The sequence below is a fragment of the Pipistrellus kuhlii genome, unplaced genomic scaffold (genome assembly GCF_014108245.1).
Source record: "Pipistrellus kuhlii isolate mPipKuh1 unplaced genomic scaffold, mPipKuh1.p scaffold_m20_p_2, whole genome shotgun sequence".
NCBI lineage: Eukaryota > Metazoa > Chordata > Mammalia > Chiroptera > Vespertilionidae > Pipistrellus > Pipistrellus kuhlii.
Window position 1 is genome coordinate 160,019,796 of NW_023425515.1, and position 27,508 is coordinate 160,047,303.

The following is a 27,508-nucleotide window of genomic DNA, read 5'->3' on the forward strand; positions in this document are numbered from 1 at the left end:
GGGCGCGCACGTAAAGTGCGATTGAAACTTCATGGCCCATGCACATAAGTCAGTTTTCGGCTTTCAAAAGAAATTTCAATCATTGTACTGTTGATATTTGGCTCTGTTGACTAATGAGTTTGCTGACCACTGGGTTAGAGCATTGTCCCAACATACCAAAACTTACCCTTCCCACTCCTTTCATCACTGGGTCTTACCGGTGGGGGGACAGTGGAGGTGATGAGGCAAAAACAATACCTTGTGTCTACAGCGTGGAAACCACATGATAGCTGCCTGGACCAGGCCTGTTATCGACTTTGGGCCCACCATTGGTCACACAATGCAAAAGTCACTTTTGAAGAAACATGCCCATTCTATTTCCAGTTGCTGGTTCCAGATGGACTATGAAAATAAGAAGTGTTTAATGGCATTTCCGAAACGAAAGTTATTCAGAAAAACATATTTTACCAGTAGAAAACTTTTATTTATTCTCTAAGTACATGAAAACTAGCATCCAAAAGCATTCTTCAGTATTTATGGAGAAAAGACCTCATAAGGATGAATAATGGAAACCTGCCTACCTCACAGGGTGGGTCTGAGAATAAAAAATAGATGAAAGTACAGAGAATGTATTATAGAAACCACACATCTGAAACCTATATGATTTTATCAACCAATGCCACCCCAATAAGTTAAAATATATATGCAAGGTTCTTGTAAGTAGTAAAGATATATATAGACATATCAAAAACAAACACATACACAGCTTCCCCTTCTCCTATCCCATTCCTCTTTGTAGTCCCACATCCAGCCAACTAGGAAAACTTATCGCCCCTTAACTAGCACAAACCTTCTGGAGACAATATCTCACTCAGTACAAAGGAATTGAATCTACCCATCTACATTTGTTGAAGACCTCTGAACACAAATGGTGGAATTTCAGGCAGAAAAGGGCATGTGTTTCATTGACTGACACTCCTGAAGACCCCAGGAGTCACACTGGAAGGGCAGTCTTGACCTCACTTAAAATAGAAAAAACCATTTGGGGTCTCCAGGTGCAGGGCGGACTGGGCTACTGCTGCTGTCACTATGGCCTCCATCCCTCTCCAGGCTCTGAGACCTCTGCTGGAGGAGCCACGGGGCTTACCCTCACTTAGTGAGTAGGGATCCTGCTGTGTTCTTCCTCCCCTCTAGAGGGAGGTCTGAAAGGTTCAGACATAGTGGAGTAGGAGGGAGCAGGACAGAGAGGTTTTATTTTATTTATTTATTTTTTTACCTCAAGTGTCTCCTGCCTCCTTTCCCTGCGGCTTACTGGCTGTAACAGTCTGGGCACCAGGGGGCAGCATTGAGCTTCAAACAGCCCAGACATCACTGCACTATCGCCTTTAATCAGATCCACTGTTACCAGGACTTGTTCAGTGAGATCCTTGTCCAAACTTCGTTAAGAAGGTGGGGACACTAGAGGGTGAAAAAATAAACAGGGGCGGGAGGGGGGGGGGGGGGAGAGAGAGACACAGAAATAAGCCAGGTGCTTTGACTTGGTAAAACATTTGCATATTAGAGGAATTAGGGGATGGAATTCTATTTTTGGCTGAAATTAGCTTGGAGAAAAGGAGCAACAGATACCAGGCTCAGGGACTGAGAAAGCCCCATCCTGGAGCCAGAATTCCCTCCAGGCTGGGATTTGTCTGCTTTCTCTTGAGTTGATATTTGGGATCTGCCTTCCTCCCCACCTCCAGCTTCCCCACTGACCTCTAACCTCTTACTACCTCCCAGCATCACCTTTACCTGGTCTGTGTGATTGTAGGCAGGTCATTGGCACCCTCAGAGTCTCTTGCCGTGGGGGCCTCTCTGAGGCCCATGTGTGGGTGCACATGGGGCCCCCGGGGACTTGACATCTCCTGCGTCTCCCCTTCTCTCTGTAGTACTTCCACCTGGGAGGGCTTGGTCTGGATGATCCTATACCCAGGTTCGGCTTTCTCTGCAGCCTTAGGCAAATCTCCCAGCTTCTCTGAGCCTCAGTTTCTTCTGTAAAGTGGAAATAATGATGGCATCTGTCACAGCCTCAGGATGAGACAGATCGACAGAAGGTGAAGGCCAAGCGGAAGATGACCTGGGGGTCGCTGTGGAGTGAGAAGGGGGCATGGTCTGGGTGTCTGTCCAGCATTCGCTGGGACGAGCCAGTGCCTCCTGGGAAAGCCTGGCCGGGAGCAGTAGAGGAGGACTTTAGTTCAGAAACAGGAAAATGCACAGGGCCAGGTGGGTCTTCCAAGGCTGGGCCTGAGGCCCGGTGGGAAGGGGACACCTTGAGTTCCAGTCTTGTTTCTGCGCTGTGGGATATGAGTAAAGGCCTATCCCCTTTCTAGGCCCGGTTTCCCCTTTGACTGCAAGGGGAAAGATGTTGGCATGTCTTGCCCCATCGCCACCCCCATCCATTTCGAAGGCTCTGCCAGTCGGTCTCTCGTCGCCCCCTGACCCCCACCCCTCCCTGGCGCAATGACTTACCGGCTTCTCCACCCCACCCACCGCTCTCCCAATTCGTCACGTAGCCAGGCCAATGAGGGCCCCACAGACCGACCCTATGGGGGCGCCCCCCCCGTACACGGACGGACAGACGGCCGTGGCGGAAACCCGCCCCGAGTCCCGCTCCCTCTCCAGCCTCCCGGCCGCCCGGCTCCACGCGAGGGCCCCCCGCCCGCCGCGCTCGCTCCCCGGGCGCCAGCATTAAAGCGCATATGCAAGCCATGAATTATCAACTGAAAGGAGTCAATTACCGGCTCTAAAAACGAGTGTCTGCGCCGGGAGCGCCCGGGGCCATCCGCCTATTTACGGAGCGATTTCCCCCCGCCCGGGCTCGCGAGGGAGAGACGGCGAGAGACGGAGCCCGAGACGGGGAGGGAGAGGCTGGAGAGAGGGGTGGGGGGGGGGGGGGGGACTGGGGGGAAGAGAGCCAGAGACCCCCCGAGAGTCAGGGAGAGGGACTGCGAGGGAAAGCGAGACAGAGGTGCGAGCAAAGCGCATCGGGGAAGCAAAGGCAGCTTGGGTGTGTCTTCTCGGAGCAGCAAGGAGAGGGGAGCCCTGTGACACCCTCACCCCCTTACCCCCGCCCAGTGTTGGCGTGAGGACCCTAACCTCCTGGGCTGAGGGAGCTGCTCTGCTGTCTCGGGCAGCGGAGTTGGGGGACAGACCTGGGCCCCAGGAAGTGATTAGGTGAGAGGCATTGTTTTCAGAGAGGCCTGTCCTAGCAGGGAACTGGGGAGCAGGCTGCTGCGTTGTCCAGGGTGGGGTGAGCTGAACAGGGTGGCATCAAAGGAGGAACGAAGGAGTGAGGAACCCGAAGTGGGCGGCGGGTGGGGGGAGCGGCTGTGTGTCTCCGCATTGAGAGAGAAGTGGTCACACCAACCCCAGTGAGCTCCGTCCCATCTGTGCCCCCCCCCCCCCCCCCCAGGCTCTCACCCAAGCTGCTTCTCCTCTTGGAAATGCTTTCCCGCTTCCTCCCGCTCCTTCTTTGATTCAGGCCTCCCCAGCTGCAGGTGCCTGCCTTGGCCTAAGCACACACCCCATCATTTTCTGTGGTCCAGGCCTGACTCCTCCGCCAGACAGTGAGTACCTCCCGGGCAGGCCCTGGCAGCCGCATAAATATTTGCTGAAGGTATGGAGGGAGCGGTGAGCTGGGCTAGAGGAGACCTGGACTGAGGCTGTGACCAGGTGCAGAGTCTGGAGGGAAAGGGAGTGTAAAGCACTCTGGGCAGGCCATGAGGAAGCTTCCAGCAACCTCAGTGCTGGGACGGGGGAGGGGGGTAGTAATGGAGTCAGGTCCTGGCTGTGCAGGGGGTGGGAGATGAGTGGAAGGAAGAGCAGGGCCAGGAGGGTAGGGGTGGGCAGAGAGCTGAGGCCTAGTTCACTAGCATCAGCAAGTTGCTGCCAGATCCCCCAGGGCTTTGCCCTGAGGACTTCAGGGCCCCTGGAATCCTAGCTTCTTCTGGAGAGCATGGGGACAGGGAACCCAGAAACTCTGAGGAAGAAGTGGGCCTAAGTTGGGCAGATGGAATAGAGCCTTTCTCTTCTAGCTGTGAGACCTCAAGCAAACCTCTTAACGTCTGAGCCTCAGGCTCCTTATCTACACAATGAGGACAATGCTATCCACTTCCATGTGAGTGTTCTCACTTTGGCATAGCACTTTCCCCAAGAGGGAAAAACCGTGGAACAAGTAAGAAGAGTAGTTACTATTTATGGAGGTTTACCAGGTGCTAAGCCCTGTGATTAATGAATTATCTCTCCTCCTCGGAACAGCTTTCTGAGGTTGTAAAGTCACTTCATGGACAAGGAAACCCAAAGAGGGTCTGAAGCCATGTCTGACCCAGAGCCCTGCACCATGGGGCCGCCCAGACGTCTGACATGCCCCCACCTCCACCCCTGCCCTGTTCCCTCAGCCCTCCAGTCTGACTGAGCCCAGATCTGCCGAAGGAGAGGCTGGACCAGGCAGGTCAGCTCAGGTCCTGTGGAAGTGGCCCCCGGGGTCCTGTTCCCACCATGGTGTGGGCCGGGCGGCCTGCCTGACAAGCCTGCAATCCTGCCATGCCATTAGCGGGCAGCCAGAGGGGGTGTCTGCAAGCGCCAATGCTGGGGTTCCCGTGGCTGCTTGCCTATTAGTGGCTGGTGGCTTCGTCGTGATTTATTGGGGCTTCTTCATTTCCCCTTGGTCCGCTATAAACATATTTATACCACCAGAGCGACCGATAAATTTCCCTTATGAATCCTGTTATCTCCCCCATTAACCATCCGTCACCTTTTATGCAGCCATGATGGGCTGGGCCAGGGCACTGGGGCTGGGTGGGAGGCCCACTGCCCGCAGCCCTAGGCCCAGTGAACTCTTCACCTCCCCCTCTGCTCCCCAGACAGAGCAACTACCGCTGCATTAGCGCTGCCTCTGGAATGAGGCCTCAGAACAGACTGGACCAGGTGGGCTTTGAGATGTGTCTCACAAAGAGCTGGTCCCTCATAGAGCTAACCTGAGTCTCTCCCACTGTAGCTCTGGCTGGCTTTATCTCTTCTAAGTGAGCAGGAGCTCCCAGAAGCTTCTGCCACTGCCCTTCTTCCACTCCCCACCCTCAGGGCTCACCCTCAGCCCCCTAAGCAGTGAGGTGCGGTACCAGGGGCCGGATGCTAGCTGGCATTTGCCAAGCACCTCCTCTGTGCCAGTCACTTTGCATCCATAATTTCATGTGATCGTCCCCAAATCCTGGGGCCATTGGCCAGATGAGAAGATAAGACTCAGAGACGTTAAATGAAGAGCCCATCACCCAGCCAAGGGGCTGTGATCTGGGGTTTTTCTGGGCCTAAAGCTTATACTACCAACCAATGTACATCACTACCTCTTCAGATGCCCTGGGCTAGAAGGGGTTAATCCAAGAAAGTTTTCCAGCAGAGGGCTACAAAGCAGAGGAGGGGGAGAAGAGGGGGGAGGAGAAGGCTGCCAGGGAGACAGGGCAGGGCTGGGGAGTGACCCCCACAGTTGGGGGAACTTGGACACCTGTGCAGAGTCAGGCTCCAAGCTACTGGAGGTTGGAGGCAAGGCCTCTTCGAGCCCCAAGGCACCTGTTCCACCCACATCTGGCAGGACAAGGGGCCTGGTACATGGTCCGGACTAGCAGGGCCTGACTCAGATCTTGCCATCTGTATGATGGCTCTCTCTAGGCCTCAGCCTCTGCCTGTACCAGGGCATGTGTTCTGCCCTTTGAGCAGCTGACATATCAGCTTCCTTGGGAGATGGCTGTGTATATGTGGGATGCCTGGGAGTCTTATTTTCTCTCCTTCACCCATCAGCCGGAATGCCGAGAGCTCCTCTGGAGTAGAGATGACTCATGGCTCTAATGGAGGACCATTTCCAGACCTAGGTAGATCAGAGCTCCCCCTGAGCTCCATGGCTTCTCTGGCCCAAAGCAGATGGACACTGGTGAGTGTTACTGTCCTCATTTCAAAGATGAGGAAACTTAGGTCCAGAGAAGGAAGGATTCTGAGCAAAGACCTGAGCCCTGGGTTAAGGGACAATGCCTGGGAGGAGACTCAGCTGCCTTCCAGCCAAAAGGTAGTAGAGGGGGGCTGAGAAGGGGGATGGAGGGCAGGCCACTGGGTCTGGGTTGGCCCCAGGTCAGGGGTGGCACGCACAGCTCTCTGATGGATGTTTCATTTCTTCTGTCTCCAATGATGCCATGCCACCCTGGGTGGTATAGGGGTGACTAGGGCAGAAAGGATTATGGGCCAACACATGGAAACATTTTCCTCTAACTTCAAGAAGATGTGACAGATCATTCTGGCCATTCCCCTGACTCCCATGGTTCAGAGGGAATTGCTGTTGGTTACAACATCTAGTCCATCTACTTCTTGGCTCTCCACACCACAGCATATGTGGGGGAATAGCCATGCTGGGAGGAAGGAGACCTGATGTGCAGCCTAGAGCAGGTTCTGGCCCTTTCTGAGCCTCATCCCTCAGAAAACACCAGCTTAGACTCCGGACTCCATGCTACCATATGCCATGGGGACACCCCTCACCTCAGACCAGAGCTCCTAAAGTGGAGACCAGGGCAGAGACAAGCGGGCGCCACAGCCAGACACTCGTCATCTCTCCACTGATGGTTCACAGCCTCCCCCCTCTCCTGGTCTCATCTGCTCTTCTCCTTCCTTTTGCCCTCTCTGTCCTACCAACTGTCTGTCTGTCTTTCTGTCACTGTGCTGGCAGCCCTGCCCTCCCCCCCCCCCCCCCCCCCGCCCTCCCCATGCCCTCTCCGCTCTGCAAGGTTGGAAAGAGGGGTAAAGCAGGGAGTGTGTGTATAAGAGAGCTCAAAAGAGCTCTCTCCCTCTCTTTTTCTGCCCCTCCTGCTCCCTCCTCCCACACTCACACACTCGCACACACACTTTCTCTCTCTCTCTTAGTCATTTTCAATGTCATAAATTTCCACGTCTCTCTCCTCTGCTCGGCTATTACCTGCGCCTCCGTCACCAGCCCTGCTCTCGCTCCCAGATGGGCTAGGCCATCTCCGCTTTGCAAATGACTAAGGGAGAGAGAGGCAGGGAAGGAGGGAGAGAAAGGAGCAGAAAGAGATGGAGAGAGAAAGCCAGCCAGCAGAAGGCAAGAGACTGAAGCAGAAAGGGGGAGAGAAGCAGCCCCAGAGAGGCCTCAGTCCTCTTTTCCTGCCTCCTCCACGTACAAAAGTCGCAGCCACTAGGGAGCCTGCCTGCACTAGGGCAGAAGGAGTGGTGCTGAGTCTGGGGGTGGAATCAGGTCATCCAGTACCCTCTTCCCTGTGTGACTTGCTGTAAGTCCTTTCATCCCCCTCCCCTCCCCCTCCACACACACACTCCCCAAATGTGTTTTCTGATGGCCTCTCCATGTGCCAGTGCTGTACTAGGGGTGAACCAGACACCTGGTACCCCTCTCTCCATCGGCTAAGCATAGGGGTAGACAGACAGAGAGGTGAGCCCCCTGCCTACAATGTGCTAGGACCCCCTGGGGATATCTGTGGGGTGAGGTGGGGGTGGGGGAGTGGTTTCAGAGGTCCCACGATTGAAAGTGGGCTGCCCTGGGAGTTGTGCCCCTGGCTCCTGCACAGAGTTCTTCTCATCACCAGTGTGAGGCTCTCTCCTCCACTCCTATGTTTTGTAAAAAATTATCTTTTATTGATTTTTAGAGAGAGGAAGGGAGAGGGAGAAAGAGAGAAACATAAATGTGAGAGTGAGACATCACTGCTGCCTGCTGCCTCCTGCCTCCTGCCTACTACATACCCCCTACCAGGGATCAAGCCACATAACCCAGGCATGTACCCTGACCATCTTTTGGTGCACATGATGAGCCCCACTGGCCAGGGCCTGTCTTCATGGAAGCTCTGAGCTTTCTCAGCATGGGTTCATCAGATGATAGCAGGACCCTGGAAAGACTCAGGTGGTCTTGGAGAGATAGCAGTTTTAGGAGACCCCATGGTTGGATAGGGAGGCAGAAGGAGGAGCCAGATGGGGGTAGTATGGTGGGACTGGGACAGTGTGGACAGGGAACCGAAGGCCCCCATGATGGTGCCAGGAGGGACTAAATAAAGCACCAGCTGTGCTGCTGCTGCTGCTGCTGCTAATGTGGGGTGTGTGGGAACTGCTAGTGGTGCTAGAAAGACCTGCATTCTGGGCCCAGGATTAATACCAGAACCTCTGAAAGATTTCCTGCTGTACTCTCAGTTTCCTTTCAAAACATAGATATGATCATATCACTCTCTTGGTTCAACATTCCAATGTCTCCTCACCCCACTGAAAAGAAACCTGAATTCTTCACCCTGGTTTAGAAGGCCAGCTGTTCTGGCCCCACCCTTTCTCCTGCTTCTTTCCTGACTTCTCTCTCCTGACATGGCCTCCAATATGCCCAGGGCCTTTGGACTCACTGTTCTCCTCTTTCCACGGGGCTGGCTCAAAGGTGACCTATATGGAGGAGCCAGCCATAACTACCCCAACTAATGATGAGTCACCCCATTATCATGACCTTCCGAATATTTATTTTGCAGGACTTTTAACACTCTGCCATTATTGGCTTATTACCTGTTTACTTGTTTAGTGTCTGTCTTCTCTGATGGATGTGCCTTCCATGAAGTCAGGAACCATGTTTTTCTTGTTCATCAAAGACAGTACTTGCCATGTCATGAGCCCTCAAGAAGAATTTGTTGAATGAATGAATGAATGAATGATGCTGGAGTAGGCACATTCTCCTGACCTTGGTTTGGATTGGGACTGATGTGGTGATGGATGTTGAGGCTGGTCTGATGGTTTCCAGGTTGCTGTCCATCTGGCAAATTTGTTGAAATCCCAGTGTGATAGATTCCATTTCAATGACGAGAGGCATCTTGTCTGATGCTGGGGATTTAGCCTGTGACCAGAGTCAAGCCTCATAAGAGTTTTACTAGTTAGGCTAACGCAATAAACACTATACTACGGTGGGTGGGTGGGAAGAGATGAACCAAAGAACTTGTATACATATATGTATAACCCATGGACACAGACAATATGATGTGGAGTCCTGGGGTGGTGGGTGGAGGTGGGCTATAAGAGGTCAATGAGGGGAAAAAAGGATACATATGTAATACTTTCAGCAATAAAGATTAAAAAAAAAAAGTTTTACTCGACCAACACCCACATATGAAGTTCCTCTATCTGTGAGTACAAACACACACACACACACACACGCACTCACACTCACTACAGGCACACTCATATCCATGCAGAGTGCCCTAAAATAAGCCACACTCACACACATGCACAGACCCCCTTTCCCCAGAGATGTATATACATCAAGGCACACAGGACAAGTCCAGTTTCCCACATTCCTACACACGCTGGACACAACCCCACAAGTTTATGGTTGAACAGAGATACACACACACACCTCTACAAATGTATACTTATGTGTGCAGACACAGCAATAAAAAACAACATAATTAAATACTAAAGACATCAGTGGAGAAGCCACCTGTTCACTTGCTCACTGACCTGGGAGTCCACACCATGGAGTGACAGCCTGGGCTCTGAGCTGCCTGCCCGCAGGGGGTGCGCTATGCTGCTAAGCGATCCACACTCTCCTGCCTCATCCCCACACCTCCCCTGCTCCATCACTCCAACCCTCCTGTTCTTGTGAGAGGCTCAGGCTTCAGCATTCAGTCTGTGGCCAGAGGCAGGCCTCAGCTGGAACTGGGGACAGGGCTTGGTCTGTGGCCACGGTCAAGGTTCATTGGGTGACTGGGGTCAGACTCATCTGGAACCAAGACCAAAGGTCAGTTAGGGGCTGAGAGTTTGTCTCCACGCACAGGTGTACCTCCCCTATGTGCCATCCTAAGGAGCTGCTGGAGGAATGAGACGCAGGGCCTCTGCGTGGGCCTCTGCAGCGATGCAGGGGGGGCCGGGCTGGGCAGATAGCTGTGAGGTACGTTTCCATCTCTGCGGGTCGGGCGGGCGAAGCCATTTCCAATCTGCTCTCTATCATTTTCAATATCATTAATCCCAGACACTCTATTTTCCATGCCTGCGCAGCCAGGCCCCCGAGTGTGCGCCGTGTAAAGTGACACATATTCATCACCGGCTCGTGGCGCCCGCACTGACGCTGATACAATATTAGTGTTGCCCCCTCCCGCCCCCCGCTCGGGCCCGCTCCGCCCGGCTCCCCGATGGCACGAATCCATCACCTGGAGCTCGTGTCACTTCCCCCAGCAGCCACATTTGTTTGGGCACTTAGGAGGTAATTGTGGCACATTAGCCGGGCAGGGAAGGGCACCAGGCCCCTGGGAGGAGGGGAGGCTGAGGCATCTTCTCCCACAGCCCGAGCCCATCCTGGGGCTGCTCCTGGACACGGGCTGTGGTCCCAGAAACCTGCATCCTTGCTCAGTCTTGGAAGGGGTGGTTCAAGGAAGGACCCCATGTAGGGGAGGCCAACTTGGGCTCCAACAGGAAGCCTCAGAAGGCTTCCCCAGCTCCCCTGTGAGCCCCAACATTAGGGCGTGGGAACTTGCCAACCAGTGTATGTCCCAGTACTAAAGCTTCATTTTAAGTCGCATATGTTGAGAGGGAGGTGAGGAAGACAGGAGGGAGGAGACAGTGCCCAGCCTTTGGGAGCTCAGCTGGGAGGGAAAACCAGGCCCTCCCTGGGAACCATAGTCTGAGAGGGGTGACTCAGCGAAGCCTCAGGAGCCCCGTCTGAGTCCAGGTAGAGGGGCCTGTCACCCAACTTGAGCAGTAGATGGTGGCCCAAAACAGGGTGCTTTGGGGACAGCCTCTGGACACTGGGAGGGCCAGAATGACTCCAGTGGAGGGAGGAGCAGCAGCCGAGGTCATTGATCTGGGCAGAGGCCAGGCTATGCAGGGGCCTGGGTTTTCTGTCCTCAGTCCGCAGGGCTAACACCCATTAACCTCGTCAGCAGACAAATTGCCCGTCTTGTCAAATTCCCATTTAAAATGCAAACTCGATTTGACAGAGTAAACCGAGTGGTGGTGGGAGCGGATAATCCAGTGGAAGCTCATTAGCAGGGCCCAATGAGAGGGGCCTGCTGGGACAGCCTAACGAACCTGCCGTGATGAACCTCCCAACCTTTCGACACCCCACCACCCGCTCAATACCCTCACTCACCTGCCCTCCAGAGTCTGGGGACCCCAGCCGCCTACCACTGCCTCTAGGAAAGTACATTCAAGAGCTCTGGAAGCACACAGAGCTGGGAACCAACCTTTGCCCCTCTGACTGCCCACCTAGTGGCCATGGGCAGCAACAACAGTAGCTGTGTGCCCCCCTCCACCCGCCTGGGTTTCCACTGGGACACTGCATGGTCCAACGGTCCCTCTTGTAGCCACTGCACTACTTGGCCTTCCTGCATTGTAAATGGCTCTCCTGCCTCCTCTGCTTCTCTGATTTCAACGCTGTCACTAACTGTGTCCTGGGGCAGGAGGAGGTCCTGTCCACCCGGCCTCTCTTGCTCTGTGTTATAGCCAGGCTGCCGCTACCTGTTTCTAATAGTTGGAATAGCTGATCATTAAGAAGCTGCCAACAGCCCTGGCTGGTGTGGCTCAGTTGGTTGAGTGTCGTCCCCTGCACCAACAGGTTGCCCACCAGTTTGCTACCCGGTCAGGACACATGCCAGGTTGTGGGCTGGATCCCCAGTAGGGGGTGTGCAAGAGACAACCGCTGGATGGTTCTCTTGTTGACGTTTCTATCTCTCCCTTCCTCTCTCTCTAAAACCAGTAAAAACATATTTTTGAAAAAGAAGCCACCAACAGTCAATGCATTGTCACTACAACTTACCTCACCAGGGCACCTCTACTTCCATCCCTCACAAGTGCAGTTGAGCCCCTGCCACTACAGAGGTCGCTGTGCTGCCCAGTGCACTGGAAGCAGGTGCTGGGTGACCTTGGGAAAGTGTCCTTTTGGGTCTCATCACCTGGCCTGCTGCTGGCATCATAGCAAGAGCTTTCTCACCTCCCAGTCTCTGCCCCACCCCCATCATTCCTTCCCAGGTGCCAATGTAATTGCTCTGAATCCTACTACTTCTCCATCATGACTCCTTACTTCCCCTAAGCCCAAATTCCTCAGCTGGCACCAAGGCCCTATACAATCTGGCCTCAGTTTACGCTTCCAGTCTGTCATGGCACAGAGTGTTCTGAACTCTCCTGTCTCTGCCTTTGCCAGACTGTGAATCACCCTCATAGCCTTGCCTTGCACCACCTCTAAACTCCACACCCATTCCACTTCTCTGCAGCCTCTCTCTGCACCCCTATCCTCACTGGCTCTCACAGCGAGCCGGAAGGAACTCCTACGAGACCCTGGGTCCTGTCTGGGAATTGGGGGCTATAGAGAGGAAGAGGCTGGGGGCTGTTCTTGGCCTCCCTCCAGTTGTCTGCAGAGCCATCCTCTGAGGCTGGCCTAATTCCCAGCAGAGCCCCGCTCCCATCTTCAGGGTGGTGCTTAGGGAGCTGAGAGCGAAACATTAATGCCTAAGAAAGTCGTGGATGGATTAGAAAGCGAGGGGGATTAGGGCCAGAGCTGGTGGCTGATGCTGGAGCAGAGCCCCTCCTCCTGAGGAAGAGGAGGCTAATCCTGCTTAGCGGCTCAGGAGCCAGCAGTGCCCAGAGGGGGGCTTTCTTCCCATCCACACAGGCTGCTCAGACCTGCGGGCCCACCAGGCCCTAGCCCACAGGGCACAGCCCAGGCAGGCCCAGCATTAAGAAGAGCCATCTATCCATTCTGTCTTCCAAACTTTTGACCCACTGGTGTCCCCCAAGTCATCTCTGCCTTGTCCCCCATACTGCCCCAGCCCTCCACATGCCTTTTTTAAAAATATATATATTTTATTGATTTTTTTTTTTTTTTTTTTTTTTTTTTTTTTTTTTTTACAGAGAGGAAGGGAGAGTTAGAGGGATAGAGAGTTAGAAACATCAATCAGCTGCCTCCTGCACACCCCATACTGGGGATGTGCCCGCAACCAAGGTATATGCACTTGAAAGGAATCGAACCTGAGACCCTTCAGTCCATAGGCCGATGCTCTATCCACTGAGCCAAACCGGTTTCAGCATGATGCCTTTTTTTTTTTTTAAATGTATTTCTGATTTCAGAGAGGAAGAGAGATAGAAACATCAATGATGAAAGAGAATCATTGATCAGCTGCCTCATGCACTCCCCACACTGGGGATCGAGCCCACAACCCAAAAATGTGCCCCAACTGGGAATTGAACCGTGACCTCCTGGTTCACACATGGACACTCAATCACAAAGCCATGCTGGCTGGGCATGTGATGCCTTCTTATCCTGCTATCTCTATACAAACTGCCCTGTCTAGGCACACCCCCCTAAATTTTGTAGCTACGCACACCTCCATAAACTGAGCCATCCCATTGACACTCCTAGTGTCCCATTCCTCCATGCCGCCCAGAACATCCATTGTGGATGCTGCGGTGCTGCCTACCCTCCTCAAGGGCTGAGGGCCGAGGGCCAAGGCACTTGTTTCTGCGGCTGCTGGGGTGTTGGCTACTGGTAACTACTCACCATCAAGTCCCTTCCCCAGGGAATTGCCTTCAGCTGCCTCTCCCAGGTTTATGCCCTGTCCGTAGGGGCACTCCACGGATGACTGGTCCATGTAGGAGGACAAAGGTCTGGCCCCTATTTCAGTCTGGGACAAGTCTGAAAGGAATCCCAGCACCGGAGCTTCCTGTGGGCTTTGTGCAGCAACTGTTAGGACAGCACCACAGTCAACTCTTGCTCTGCCCAGTCCTGCAGCCCCACTGCTTCATAAGCATTGCTCCTCAGATCACCCCAAAGCCCCCGCCACCCCCCCCCCTGCCCCTGTCTCCCTGATCTCTGCACAATGTCTCACCTTCACTTTCTTCTTTAAGTCCCAAGGTTGAGGATGGAATTTAGGTTGATCAATGAAGGACCTAGATGTGGGCACTCCTGGCCTACAAGCCCATCTCAGCCCCCAAGGACCTGCAGTTCCTTCCCTGGGGATTAGTTGGGGTTGGGGTGGTGAGGGGAAGAGGGGAAGGGTGCTCTGGTTCCTGTGGTGGAGGCAGTCCTGTGGACTGGGTGGGGAGAGAGGACCCGCCTTGGAGACCTGGTCTGACCCTGCCCAGGAAGAGGAGGCAGATTCTGCCTGAAAAGCTGATCGAAGAAAAAGAAGGACCCTGGTCAGAGAGCTTAATCTGAGTGGGGGAGGCAGGTCACTTCCTGTGGGCCTGGTCTTAGAGGCAAAGCAGAACTCTGCTTTGAGAGCCCAGTGTGAGGGAGAAGGAAGAATCCCACATTAGGAGCTCAGTCTGAGGAAGCAAGAGAAGAGGCAGAAGCCCACCTTGGCTGCCTGCTCCTTGGGCCTCCACTCCACCGTCCATCCAGGTCTTCCCTTGCCAGTTGTGGCTCCCTCTCCAATGGGTCAGTCAGCCAGTGTGATGCCCACATGTGGGAGGACTGGTCCAAGTTAGCAACAGGGTTATGTGAGAAGAGCAGGAAGGACCCCACCATCAGGCTCCTTAGATCCACTAGGCTTAAAGCTGTGGCACACAGGGATAGACAACATGCTGCTTGTTGGGCCTCTGAGAAATCCTGGTCCCTGGATAACTTGAGGGCAGGGGCAGGGAACTGGACAGCTTCACCCCTGAGAGTCAGTTTTGGATGTGGGGGTCAATTGAAGGGGACCACTCCTATTCTGCTCCCTTTGATAGACAAATGCTAATGACATTACCAGCGATTGACCAGAAACGAATAAATAATTCAGTCTGGCCTGAAAATGGGAGAAAAGTACTTAAACGCTATTGACAAGCTAGTCCCTGGCCTCATTACCCATGCAGACTCAGGCCTCCACATCGACCATGCCCCCTGATTCCTCCAAACCCCACTGTGGGCAGCCTCGGGCCTCCCTCCCACCAGCCTGGCCCAAACTGAGTATACGGAGGGTGACCCGAGGAGAGCAGGTGGAGGGATGAGGTTTATGGCTAGAGGTACCCCCAAGAAGGACTGTGATTCCCCAAGTCCTTCCCCATTCCCCAAGCACTTGCAGTGGCTTCTGTTCGCAGGAAGGGTGTTCCTGGCCAGGCCCTCTCCAGCGCAGCCCCAGGTGTGCATCCATGGGGGGCCCAGGCATGCACTCACACTCACACACTCACAGAGCCCCACAGCTGCTGCATCTTCTTCCAGGACAAGAAGAGTGGTGACCCCCTGGGCGGCTGTCAGTCACTGTGCACTCAGGGAATACAAACTCATTAAATGTTTCCCTGCCTTGTCACAGGGGCCCGAGTCCCCAAGCCAGGCCTCAGGAAGAGGAGGAGGAGGAGGAGGAGGAGGAGGAGGAGGAGGAGGAGGAGGAGGAGGAGGAGGAAGAGGAGGAGGAGGAGGAGGAGGAGAAAAAAACAAATGTGCAGCTAATCCTTTAAAAGTACATACGGTATTGCTGACCCCTGGAGAAGGGAAATGGATTATGAAGGGTGGGGATTTCCCATGGAAGGGCCTCACTGTGGGTTCTCAGAATTCCCAGCTCTTGCAGAACGCTGAGCTCCCCCAAGGAGCGACTCTATGAAACAAGCCCTTTTTCGTTCTCCGAGAGCCTCCCTCTCTCTTCCTCAGCTGCCTGGGCCAGCCTCCCCTTCATGATGCCTCCTTAGCCATCATCTGGTCTCTTCGGGAAGAACTATGAAACATTCTTCCTCTGACTCCTTCTCTGGCTGCCAACACATTTATGCCAGAGTAGTAGAGCCTCCATGAGGTTGGACAGTCAGAAGCCAACAAGGCCCACTGGCTAGAGCACATGTGTCAAACACAAGGCCCGCGGGCCAAATCCGTCCCGCCAGGCCTTGCAATGTGGCCCGCACTGTGCTGTCATCACTGCACTCCGCTGCGTTTCCATCACAATGACAGTTTATGACTGTTCAGTAAACCATTCGGCCCGCGATTTAGGCTGGATTTTAGATTTTGGCCCCTTCTCTGATTGAGTTCGACACCCCTAAGCTAGAGGATGGGGAAACTCAGAGACCTCAGCCTGAGCGGGCAGGCTGCCTCCTTGCAGGAGGCTCCCAGCTGGACTCAGGGGTCGAGGATTTGGGAGGGAGGGCTGAGACCTGGGCCTGGAGGTACAGGATGCTCCAAAGGGTATGAAGGTCCTGGGCCATAGAGCCCATTTCAGCCCAGCCCATAAAATAGTTCTAAAAAAGATTCATCCTTGTGTAAACCAAACAACCTGCTCCTAAGTGTGTGTAGAGGCCCTGGTATTCCCCGGAACCCCACTGCCTATCCCTAGTAGCCAGACTTATCTCCTTGCCCTTTTGGAGACCAGATCCTCACCCTGCAGTCTGTAGGATTTGGGCTGGGTTCTCAGCCCTGACCACCCTCCTATTCTCCCTCCTGCCTGCCAGAACCCTGCCCACACTAGGGCTTGGCCCCAGAACTTTCCTGAACTAGCCTCTTCCTTCCACCCCCTCCCAAGCCCAGACCAAGGTCTCCTCAGTTTTTCCATGCACACTAACCTCTCCCCACTGAGGGAGTTAAAAACTCCTTACCTGTTCATCATCCATAAGACTCTTCTGGTGTCTCTTCCCTCCCCCTGGAGACCCACAGGGAGTCATTTATTCAGATCAACTGGCTCTCTTCAGTGCAAACATTCACAGGAGCATTAACAAGCCTAAAACCCAATTAGCCTTCAATTACTCAGGCCTCAGCCAGATTTTCTGTGATGGGGACAGGGATAAGGAATGTGTTTGGGTACCACCTGGGTGGTAGCCCCCTCCTTCCTATGGGTCAACAACCCCCCCCATCATGCATCACTCCTCCTGTCCCAGTCAGTCTCTCCCCAACGCTCTCCCCCTGTCCTACATCACCTTCTTTCCTTTCTTCTTACTCTTCTCTCCTGCTCTCCATTCCTTCCTCATCCCTCTTAAAAATTATTATTTTTAAATGAATATAACTAATAAGTGACTTGAAGAAAACTCATTGTAAAAATCATAATGCAGAAAAATACAAAGAGAAAAACTAAATCCCCACCACAACCTTTGGTTCCATTGCCAGTAATTGGGAGTTCTCCTTCCTTCCAGGCATTTTATTCTATTCATGTGCAGAGAGGCAAGTGTTGCTGTGGCCAGATGCCTAGAAGTGGAGTTATTTGGAAATGTATACCATTATTTAAAATTTTGATAATTATGGCCAAACTGCCCTTCACCTCCAGAACTTCCAAGGTTGTGCCAATTTGTGCTCCCAAGTCTCCTTTTCCCCTACTCTCATCAACACAGGGTATATTATCTTCTAAATGATTTTTTAAAAATACATTTGAAAACAACAAGAAAGCCCACTGCATGGGAGAGCATATTTGCCAATGTTATCTCTGATAAGCATTTAATCTCCAAATTTTACAGGGAACTCATACAACTTAATAAAACGAAGATAAACTATCCAATCAAAAAATGGGCAAAGGACCTAAATAAACATTTTTCGAAAGAGGACATTCAGAAAGCCAAGAGACATATGAAAACATGCTCAAGTCACTAATCATCGAGAGATGCAAATCAAAACGACAATGAGGTACCATCTCAGAATGGCTATCATCAACAAATCAACAAACACCAAGTGCTAGAGAGGATGCAGAGCAAAAGGAACCCTCCTGCACTGCTGGTGGGAATGCAGACTGGTGCAGCCACTGTGGAAAACAGTATGGCGTTTCCTCAAAAAATTAAAAATGGAACCACCATTTGACCCAGTAATAGCACTTCTAGGAATATATCCCAAGAAACAGAAATACCAATCAGAAAGGATATATGCACCCCTATGTTCATAGCAGCACAATTTACAATAGCTAAGACTTGGAAACAGACTAAATGCCCATTAGCAGATGAGTGGATTTGAAAACTGTGGTAGATCTACACAACAGAATACTACACTGCTATAAAAAAGAAGGAATTCTTACTATTTGCAACAGGAGAGCATTATTCTAAGTGAAATAGGCCAGTCAGTGAAAGAAAAATACCACGTGATCTCATTCATTTGTGGAATATAAAGAATGTTATAAACTGATGAACAAAAATAGATATAGAAGCAAGGAAGCATCAAACAGACTGTGAAACTACAGCGGGAAGGCTGGGAAGGGTTTGGGGGAGGGGAGGTAAGAGATCAATTGAAGGACTTGTATGCATGCATATAAGCATAACCAATGGATGCAAGACAATGGGGGGTGAGGGCACATGGGTGGGTGGGGAGGCCAGGGAAGGACAAAGGGGGAGGGGAGGTTAAACAATAAAATAAAATAAAAATAGATTTGTATTGATTTCAGAGAGGAAGAGAGGAGAGAGAGATAGACATCAATGGTGAGAGAGAATCATCAATCCACTGCCTCCTGGGGATGGAGCTGGGCATGAGCCCTGACTGGGAATCAAACCATTACCTCTTTGTTCATAGATAGATGCTCAGTCACTGAGCACCCCAGCCAGGTTCTTCTAAATGTGTTGTTGTTGTTTTTTTCAATCAAATAGGAAAATGATATTTTGTTATTTAATATGTAGTTCTTTTTTCTCATTTACTTTCCCCTTTTCCTTCTCATTTACTTCTATGTCTTATTTCCTCCTCTTCCTTGATTCCATTCTCATTCATTCATTCATTCATTCTCTCTCCTTCAGCTCCCCTTAATTCCTGCTTCCTTCTCCTCTTCCACATGTCTTTCTGCTCTCTTCCCCACATCTTCTCATCCCTCTCCTCTCCCCTCTCCTTCTCTCTCCTCCCCTGGGTACTACAGTCCTTCGGGGAGGGACACCCAGAGAAGCTATTAGCTCTGCCCCCCTCCCTAATACTCTGAGTTCCACTTGCCTCTTAACACCTCCCTGAGCCTGGGCCTCTAAGCCCCATCTCCCTCTCCTCTCCCTCTAATCACTAGGGCTTATTTCTGATTTTCTGAAGTGACAAGGAGCTGGGTTTGGGGGAGGGAGGGCTGTCAGCCAGCATCTCCTAGGATTGAGGGAGGGAAGGCTGCAGGGAGGGAGGCTGAGCTCATGGGATGCGGAGACTTCAGCCAGGCCTTTTAACTCTGTGTAGACCCACATTTCCAGCACCTTCTGCTTCGGCTTAAGGTGCATATATTGAAAATACTTCTACCTCAGACTGTCTTCTAGGCTATTTCTTCTAGTTTCTTTTCTGAAAGGAAAGTGACTCCCTGACTTCCCTCAAAGGAGCTCCTGTGGACAGAGCCTCAGTACTGTACTGCCCCAACTCTTCCTCCCTGCCAACCCCCCATGGCCCCATCTCCCTCTGTCTCATCCCTTTGACCCTGAAGGTGGGAAATACCTTCACTACTGCAGACTTCTGCTTCCTACTCCATGGAAATACCTGCCTCCCCTCCCCTGTCCCAAATCCATCCCTCCAAGAACCCAGTGAATTGGCATAAATTTAATTAAGGACAGCAGCAAGTCTCTTGTCACTTTAAAGACATTTAACATTTAAAATTTGTGCTAAGAAGAGGAGGGGTCTCAAGAGAGGTGGAAGGAGGGGGGACCAGAGCAATTTCAGGGAGTTACCCTTGAGCCCCAGTTCTAGCCCCGCTGTGTGACTCTGGATACTCCCCTCGGTGTCTCTGAGCCTCTCCAGAACTTGGAAGAGGCCCAGCAGGAGCATCGTGCTCCCGCCTGGAAGTGTTCTCCCTGAGCTAATTTAATTATGTGGCCTAACTGGGCCCAGGCTGGGGAAGTGGTTAATGGCAGCTGCAAGACAGTGAGTAATCAAGAATTAATTAAGCTTTTCTAGGGATTCCGAGTCCGGGCCAGGGATTCCTGGGAGCTTGGCTATGGTTGGGTGAGGTGTGCAGCTCCCCCAGCTGCCTCCCTGCCCTGCCCCTGCCCATGTCCCTGTCTCCTCAGGATTGGGGGGTCGGGGGGCAGCAGGCCCTAGCTCCAGGAAGGCTCTGGGTTAAGGGCAGCCCAGTAGGCAGTCCCTGCTCAGTGGGATAAGGAGCCCCTCTAATACTCTGAGTCCCATTTGCCTCTTAACACCTCCCTGAGCCTGGGCCTCTAGCCCACACAGGGACTAGCAGAGACAGGCCAATCCAGGAGCCAGTGTGGAGTGAACTGTGTGGAGCTGTGCCAGTGGGTCTGCCCAGACATTTCTGTTAGGGGCTCAGCCCGTGTTGAGGTTGAGGCTCAGTCTAAGGTTGGGCAGGTGGCAAAGGAAATGTGCCTCTGGGCTCTGAAGTCAGGCAGCCCTGTGTTCTACTCTCAGCTTTACTACTTGTTAGAGGTGTGCCCTGGCCCAGGAGCCTTCCCACAGCTCCACTGCCTTTGCCTCTGCCTCTGTGCCTGTCCCAGCTCTCCAAGGAGCAGGTTCCTTCACAGCATTCAAGGCTCAGCAGTCTCCCTCCCCAAGAAGAACCACTCCATTACATTGGCCTCTCCCGCCCCTTATTGCTATTACACCCCTTTACCTCCTGTTCTATTCTTGTATGTCTTTGCTTGAGTGTGGTGTGCCCACCTGCCTCCTTCCCTAGGATCAAGTTCCAAGTGGAGGGCAAGGACAGGGTCAGCCTGACTCACAGCTGGATCCCCAGAACCCAGAAGGAAGACATCCTTCTTAACAGTTTGTTTACCTGTAAAATGGGGACATTAAGGTTGGGAGGCTTTAAGGTTGGGAGGGGGTTAGAGCATGGACTCAGGAAGCTCTGAGCGCCCAGCCTGGCCCTGACCTGGCCAGCAGTGGAGGTCATGGCATGATCCACACCGTCGGCATCAACCACGTCCTCGTCGTCACCACCATCATCATCAGTGAATTTCATGCCCAACCTCCCGGGCCAAGGACAGGGCTGCGGATGGAAGGCGCCCGCCGACCCGCTCCGGGCCCCGCTCCTTCCCAGGCGCCCCCGCGCCGCCGGCGCTTTGAAGTCCCAATCCGGCAAATAGAGTCAATCAATTATGAAGGGAACAATCTGGCGGCCCCTAGGGGAGCGGCGGCCGAGCGATCCCGGGGGATTAGGCCGCAAATCGCGCTGAGCCTCCCTAAGTGACAGCGAGAGAATCGCGCGCCGCGGCGGCGGAGCGGGAGGGAGCGCGGCGCTAACCCGATTATGTAGATCGGCGGGGGGCGCGGATTAGGGCGCGGGGGCGGCTTCGCCCTAAGCGGCTCGGGGATTTGGGAAAAGTTTTCTCGGGAGGAGGAGGGGCGGGGGACTCCCCAAGCCGGCGGCCCGCGCGCGGCGCCCAGCTGGGTGAATGGAGGCCGTAGGTCGGGCTGGGCCTGGGAGAGAAGCCCACTGAGACATCGCAGCCACCCTTTTCCAGGCACACAATCGCAAAGGTAAAGCTACACGCCAGGGCCCACAATAACCCAGGTCCACAAGCCTCCCCCCCCCCACACACACACACACACACTGGCCCACAGTCATCCTCCCAAACCACAAAGCGCGGAACACCTTGGGAGGCATGAGCACATACACACAGGCTCAGCATCACGGAGAAGCCAACCCATAATTGCTCACACACTTATGAAACCCTATCTCATGGGGACAGGAGCATGCACAGACACTCACAGACACACCATGTGTTCAGATATGCAGCCTCTCTGCCATCCCAGCAGAAATCCCATGAACACAGGACTAGATGTCAGCCACACAAGGGCCCAAGTAGACATGGCCAGGTCCAGCTGTGTCCTCTTACAGACCTCCCTGCCCCTGTCCCCGGGAGGCACACAGAAGACACATAGATGTGTGTGTAGTACGTGAGAGCATAGATGAGGTTTTGAATATGAGTCTGCCAGGATCTCTGAAGTCTGGGCCTACCCTTGGACTTCTGTGTCAGGGGCCTTCTCAGGGCAGGTGGGAGGAACTGAGGTTTGGCCCTGGGTTGGGAAATGGGCTGAGTCTCCCAGGTCACTCTGGCTGCGGCTGAGGTTCCAAGACTTTCCTCACCATGTCTTCTGGGCCTGCTGCTTCCTGAGTGGCAGTAAGGGAGGAGGTGGGGGAGAGAGAGAATGATAGCTTCCCCTTACCTAGCCAGGGAAAGGGCACAGAACCCAACTACCAGCCAACCCCAGGCAGGATGTCAGGAAAGCTTCTCAGCCTTTTTTCCTCTATAAACTGTTCAGTGTGTATGATCAGTGCGTGTCCAGGGAACATACATGCTTTTGTGCTCAGTGCATGTCTGTAGTCTTTGTGTAAGTCTTTGGCAATATGTCTGCCTTTGGACCATGTTTGTTTGTGGTCATTGGTGTGTATATCTCTAGCCACACAGTGACTGTAGACACTCCCGGACCACAGACAGGCGCTCATCCTGGAAACACAAAGTGACCATGGACACATCCACTCTTTACACACTCACAGGCTCAGACTTTGAGAGAGACCAATCCTTTCCATGGAGAGACAATGGAGACTAAATGGAGTCACTTCGTCAGTCCCCACAGCTGCTGCCAGGATGGCAGAGTGCAAATGCTAGGGCATGGAGAACACCCTACCCCATCCCCTAGGCAGTGAGAGAGTGACCCCGTGGGTGACTTGATCAATGGGGAAGAGGGATCAGAGTTAATGAGTCTTTAGCAAGCAGGTCACTGACTGCTGCCCCCAGCCCCTATGCTGTATGTACATATGTGACAGCGTGTCTGTCACACCCACCATTGTTATCACTGGGAAGAGGCTGTGTGTGAGATAGAGTTATCCTCAGAATCTGGGATCCACCTTGAGGTGGTCTGTACTGACCCCGGACCCTGGCCAATGTGGGGAGTGGAGTTTATGGTAGGGTGAAGATGTGCTCTGGTATAGGCTGCTGGGGGTGAGGAGGAATATTCCCCTCCCTGTATAACCAAGCCCTATTCCCTGAGCCTGGTTCCCTATTGGACTTCCTGCTCCAGCTGTCTGAATCCCTTGGAGAATAAACTGGAGGAGTCAGACCCTCAAGAAACAAAAATTTCATGGGTATCTCTGACCTATTGGACAGAACAGGCCAGTTGGCCTGGCCCCTCACCTGCCCCATCAGGGTGCCTGGCCCCATAAAGCAGTCAGGCCTGATTTCACACTCAAGGAGGGTTCTCTGGCCGCTAGTCGTGCAGATGTGATTAGTTGGCTGCAGGAGGGCTTGGTCATCATCAGCAGCCAAGCTGTGAGGAAGGACCCCCTAGGCAGGGGCCCCCTCAAGGGAATACAGGGCTCCCCTTCAGGACCAAAGGGAAGAGAATGGAGAGAAAGCAACCTCCTATACACACCTATGGGGCCTCCAGGTGGGGACTCAGAGGCATCCCAGTGGTCCTTCTTCCCCACAGTCTGTTCTGGTCCAAATCCTGCTGCCCCACTTAATAGATGTGTGTCCTTGGACAAGGTACTTAGCATCAGACCTCATCTTTAAAATTGGGATAAAATAGTACCTTCCTCATAGAATCGATACAAAGGAAATGAAGCAGAATGGCTAGCAGGTAGTATATGCTCAAGCGGTGGGAACTTGTATTATTATTACTATTTTTATTTGTCCAGAAAAGCAGATTGCAGAAAGAATCCAGCAGCCAGTGATATCTTGACACCCCACCCCCAAAAGGAGGAAGACTGGGGAGAAGGGAGAACCCTTGGGAGCCCCTACAATTTCCCCCTCCTCCATTCAGGCTTATTACCTAGGAGAGCACAGCGGGGCTGGGGACTCCATCTGGGTAAACTGCCCTGAGGGAGGGGATGCCTGAACTCCCCTCCCACTCCTCTGCCCCAGTCCTCCAGCCCCTAAGTACATGTGCATGAGGAGTGGTTGGGGAGAGGAGAGGCCAGTCTGAAGTGGAGTGGCTCAGTTGTTTTAGGCCAGAAGCCATTACCTTCCCGGAGAGAGAAGCCCATGGCCCATCTGAGGCTGTGGCAGAGGCAAGCGGGGTCTAGACTGAAATGAGACTCCAGGTCTGCCTGGGCCTTCTTGCTTTCCCCTTTCCTCTTCTCTGACCAGGTGAAGAGACAAAGTCCCACCGACTCCTCTCTAGTTTGGATATATTCTGCACTGGCTCTTAAAGTAGGGGTGGGGGCCGACAAGGAGTAAGGGGTCCCTGCCACAGTAACTCCATAATTGATGGCACCTACTGTGTGCCTGGTCCCCAAGCATCTCCTGTCTACTTTGTGCTGTCAACACAGCTGGGAACCAGCAGGGATCTTTTCAAGAAAGTCATCCAATTATCTAGCCTGAGGGGCAAGACATGGTTATGGAAATCAGAAGATTTCCATACAGGGGTGGGGGTGCAAGGGTGACTGACTAGAGGGGGAGGGGGGCTGGAGACCCTGCCAGTTTGCACAGCAAATGTGTTGTTTTATGAAAATTGCCTACCTACTTAGGGTGGCTTGGGGGCGCCAGTGATTGAGGAGAGGGCTAAAGCATCAAGCCAGGGAAAGCATTCGGCCTCTACCAAATTCCAGGCCCAGAACCCATTTGAACTCAAGGTGGTGATTCTTGAGTCACTCCCAAGGTGGGTGGAAGGGGACAGAGATGAGCTTAAACCCTGGGCTTGGGCTGTGTGCACATTCTTACTCAGGAAAGGAAGCGTGCCCAGAAGACTCTTTTACAGTTGGCATCCAGAGCATCCTGGGAAGGGCTGCCTTTGCTTCTTCAGTAAGCACCTCCCCGACCTTTGCCAGGTGCTATGGTCCATTTGAGTTAGTCCTGAACAGGTGCTCTCCCTGACTGGTACCAATGAGCCCTCTTCCACCCTCTTCCAGCTCCTATTCCCTGCCTCTCTGTATCTCTATTTCTATTATTTCTATTTCTCTGTCTCCCCATATCCAATTCTGTCTCTCTGTGAATGCAAGTCTCTGTCTGACTCTGTATAAATATCTCTGTGATTCTATCTCTGGCTCTTGCCTATCTCTCTTTGTCTCTGTATCCTAGTATTGCTCAGTCTGTCTTTATGTCTCTGCCTTCAGGCCTGTCTTTCACACTGGATAAGCCTCTGTGTGCCTCTCTGAGGTCTTTATGCTCAGGTTTGAAGGCCACAGTAGCACAGAGCTGAATGGAGAGGAGAAACTGGCCTGTCCTAGGCTGGGTGTCCTGGATGCTCATATCCCCTCTGGTGGGCTTTATTCTCCAGAGCCTGCACTGGGACTCAATCTTCGGGCCAAAGACACTCTTAAAGCTTTCAAAGGGTTTCATCTCTATTTAAATAGGTAGTCAATCTCTCCGTACCTTCCCACCTCCCCTGCCCTCCATTTTTACCTCATGAGAAGCAGTAGAGATGGATGTTTGAGTCAAAGAAACCCAGATTCAAGTTCTAGACCTGCTCTTAACAAGCTCTATTATAATGAGTAAGTTTTTGTTTTGTTTTGTTTTTGTTTGTTTTTATCTCTCCCAATCAGGGACATCCTCCTCATCTGTAAAAAGGGGGGTAGGATCAGTTGCTATCTCTCTGAATTATGGTGAAGCTAAAATGAGACTGTAACTGTAAAACACTTAATACAGAGCCTGACTCAAGCACTAGGAATAATTTTTATTGCATTTCCCCATTTATTTGTTTACAGAGCCCAACACAGGCCTAGGCCCATAGGAGTTTTGTTGACTGAATATAGATTCCTCTGTGGTTCCTTTCCTTTCTTTCTGGCTCTGTTCCCTTCTGTCTTTCTCCATCTCTCTGCTTGGAAAGGGTGGATGATAAGAGCTACTTAAGCATCTAAATGAATTCAGATCTTGGCTCTGCAAATGGTGACAGGCTCTGTAAACCATGGTGAGATCTAAATGTAGGGGTTGGCTCTGCAACTAGAGATGGACTTTGTGAAGTCTTGTGCTCTGAAAATTCTGAAGTAACAAATTCTGCAAATTATGTTGGGATCTGTAACAGTGACAGGCACAGAAACTAGTGATGGGTTCTGCTCTGCAGATGGTAATGGGCTCTGCAAATAGCCTGATGAGTTTGGCACATAATTTAAGGCTCTGCAAACAACAATAGATTCAGCAAGCAATAATAAGCCCTGAACTGGTAAATAGGGACAGGGTCTACAAATGGCAATGGGCTTTGCAAACAGTGATGGGGTGACAAATTGTGATGAGCACTAGAAAAACTGAAGGACAAGACTAAGTGAAGGACAAGAAGGGGCCTGTGGGCCTTTAGAGCAAGGCTATCTCAGTACCATGGACAGCAAGATGCTCCGCGCTCATCTCTCCATTTATTCATTGGTGTTGGGGGTTGGGAGGGGTGTACTGGAGAAGAATTGGGACAAGAAGAGGAATGAGGCTATGTCCCCACCCTCAAGGCTTTTGGTAGGTTGAGAAAACAGACTTCTTAGTAACCTAATGGGGGGGATTGTGTGTTGACAAATCTGTTCTCACTTCAGCTGTTTGTGAGGTAGAAGGTGTCTTTCCACATCAGAAGTTTTTTGGAATGCTAAAAGGGTGTTTAAACCGCACTGGGCTTCCTGGGGGAATTGAGAAGTCAGCTTTGAAAAGCACACTTGCAGGCTCCAGCCGACCTTAAATTCTAGCTGCATTCGAATAGCTTTATAGCAATTTAAATTTCTCTGTCCTTTTTAGGTCTGGCCACATTAACAGGCCTGTATCACAGGGAACATCCACAGCTTTCAGAGCCTAGGGCCTAAGGAGGACAGAAGCAAGAATCTGTTCTGGGTGGGCTATCAGTAACAGTGCTGAGAATCTGATGGTGGCTGAGAAGGCATGATGAGGACAGTGACTTTGGAGATGGAGAGAGGAGGTGGTGGTGCTAATACACTAGTGGAGGTGGGAAGAGAGCTGAAGTGATGATAATGGTGGAGGTTGTGGGGGGAATGATGGCAATAGTCATAGGATTAAGTGAGTTGACATATGTAAAATACTTAGAACAGTTCCTGGCACATGGTGGGTGAATCCTATGTGAATAATAGTGGCTGTTACTATTAAGGAAGGCACTGGAGGAGGAGATGATGATGGTGGAGCTGGTGGTAATGAAGGTGATGATGATAATAGGGATTATAATGACAAGGGTACGATTTATGGAGTATCAACTGCTGCCCTACACTATTCTAAATAGTTTATATGTGGTAATTTGTTTAATCATTTTAACTTTGTGAGGTAGCTAAGATTATCCCCATTTGTAAGATGATGAGCTCAGGCACAGAGGGGTTGCAATATGCGATCGATGGTAACACAGTAGTTGGAGATGTTCCAGGGCCTGTGCTTGGCCAGGAGCTGAGTGGTAATGCTGCCGGAGCTGGGACAGTGAGTGCTGTGTTCTTTGGAGGCTGGTGACAGAGGGGCCTGAGCAGTGATGGTGGTGACAGCAGAGCTGAGGGGTGGCAACAGTGGTGGAAGAAGTACAGGGGCAGTGAAGTCCTCTAAGAACTTCCTCTGGCCAAGTTCCTAGCAGGGCTTGTGCCCACTGAGGGGAGGCTCTGCCAGGTTTCTCTGGGCAGGGGCTGAGGGTTCCTGCCTCCTGGAGAGTTCTGCTCTGAAAGCCATTAGGAGAGCAAGGACCTCCTTTTCTGGTCAGCGACAGGAGGTTTAGGTCCCAGACAGGTAGACTCTTGGCATGATATAGAGTGGCAAAGCAGGGACCAGGGACTTTGCACTGCCCCCCACCCCCCGC

General features: G+C 52.3%; 1 long non-coding RNA gene across 1 annotated transcript; it reads right to left on the reverse strand.

The window, feature by feature from the left end:
• Positions 1-81: 81 nt before the first annotated feature.
• On the reverse strand, positions 82-2,890 carry LOC123652797. Its single transcript, XR_006742289.1, has 3 exons — positions 2,754-2,890; positions 1,256-1,437; positions 82-381 (listed from the first exon to the last, which is right to left on the reverse strand). It is a non-coding gene; the product is annotated as an uncharacterized LOC123652797 (long non-coding RNA).
• Between the last annotated feature and the right edge of the window lie 24,618 nt (positions 2,891-27,508).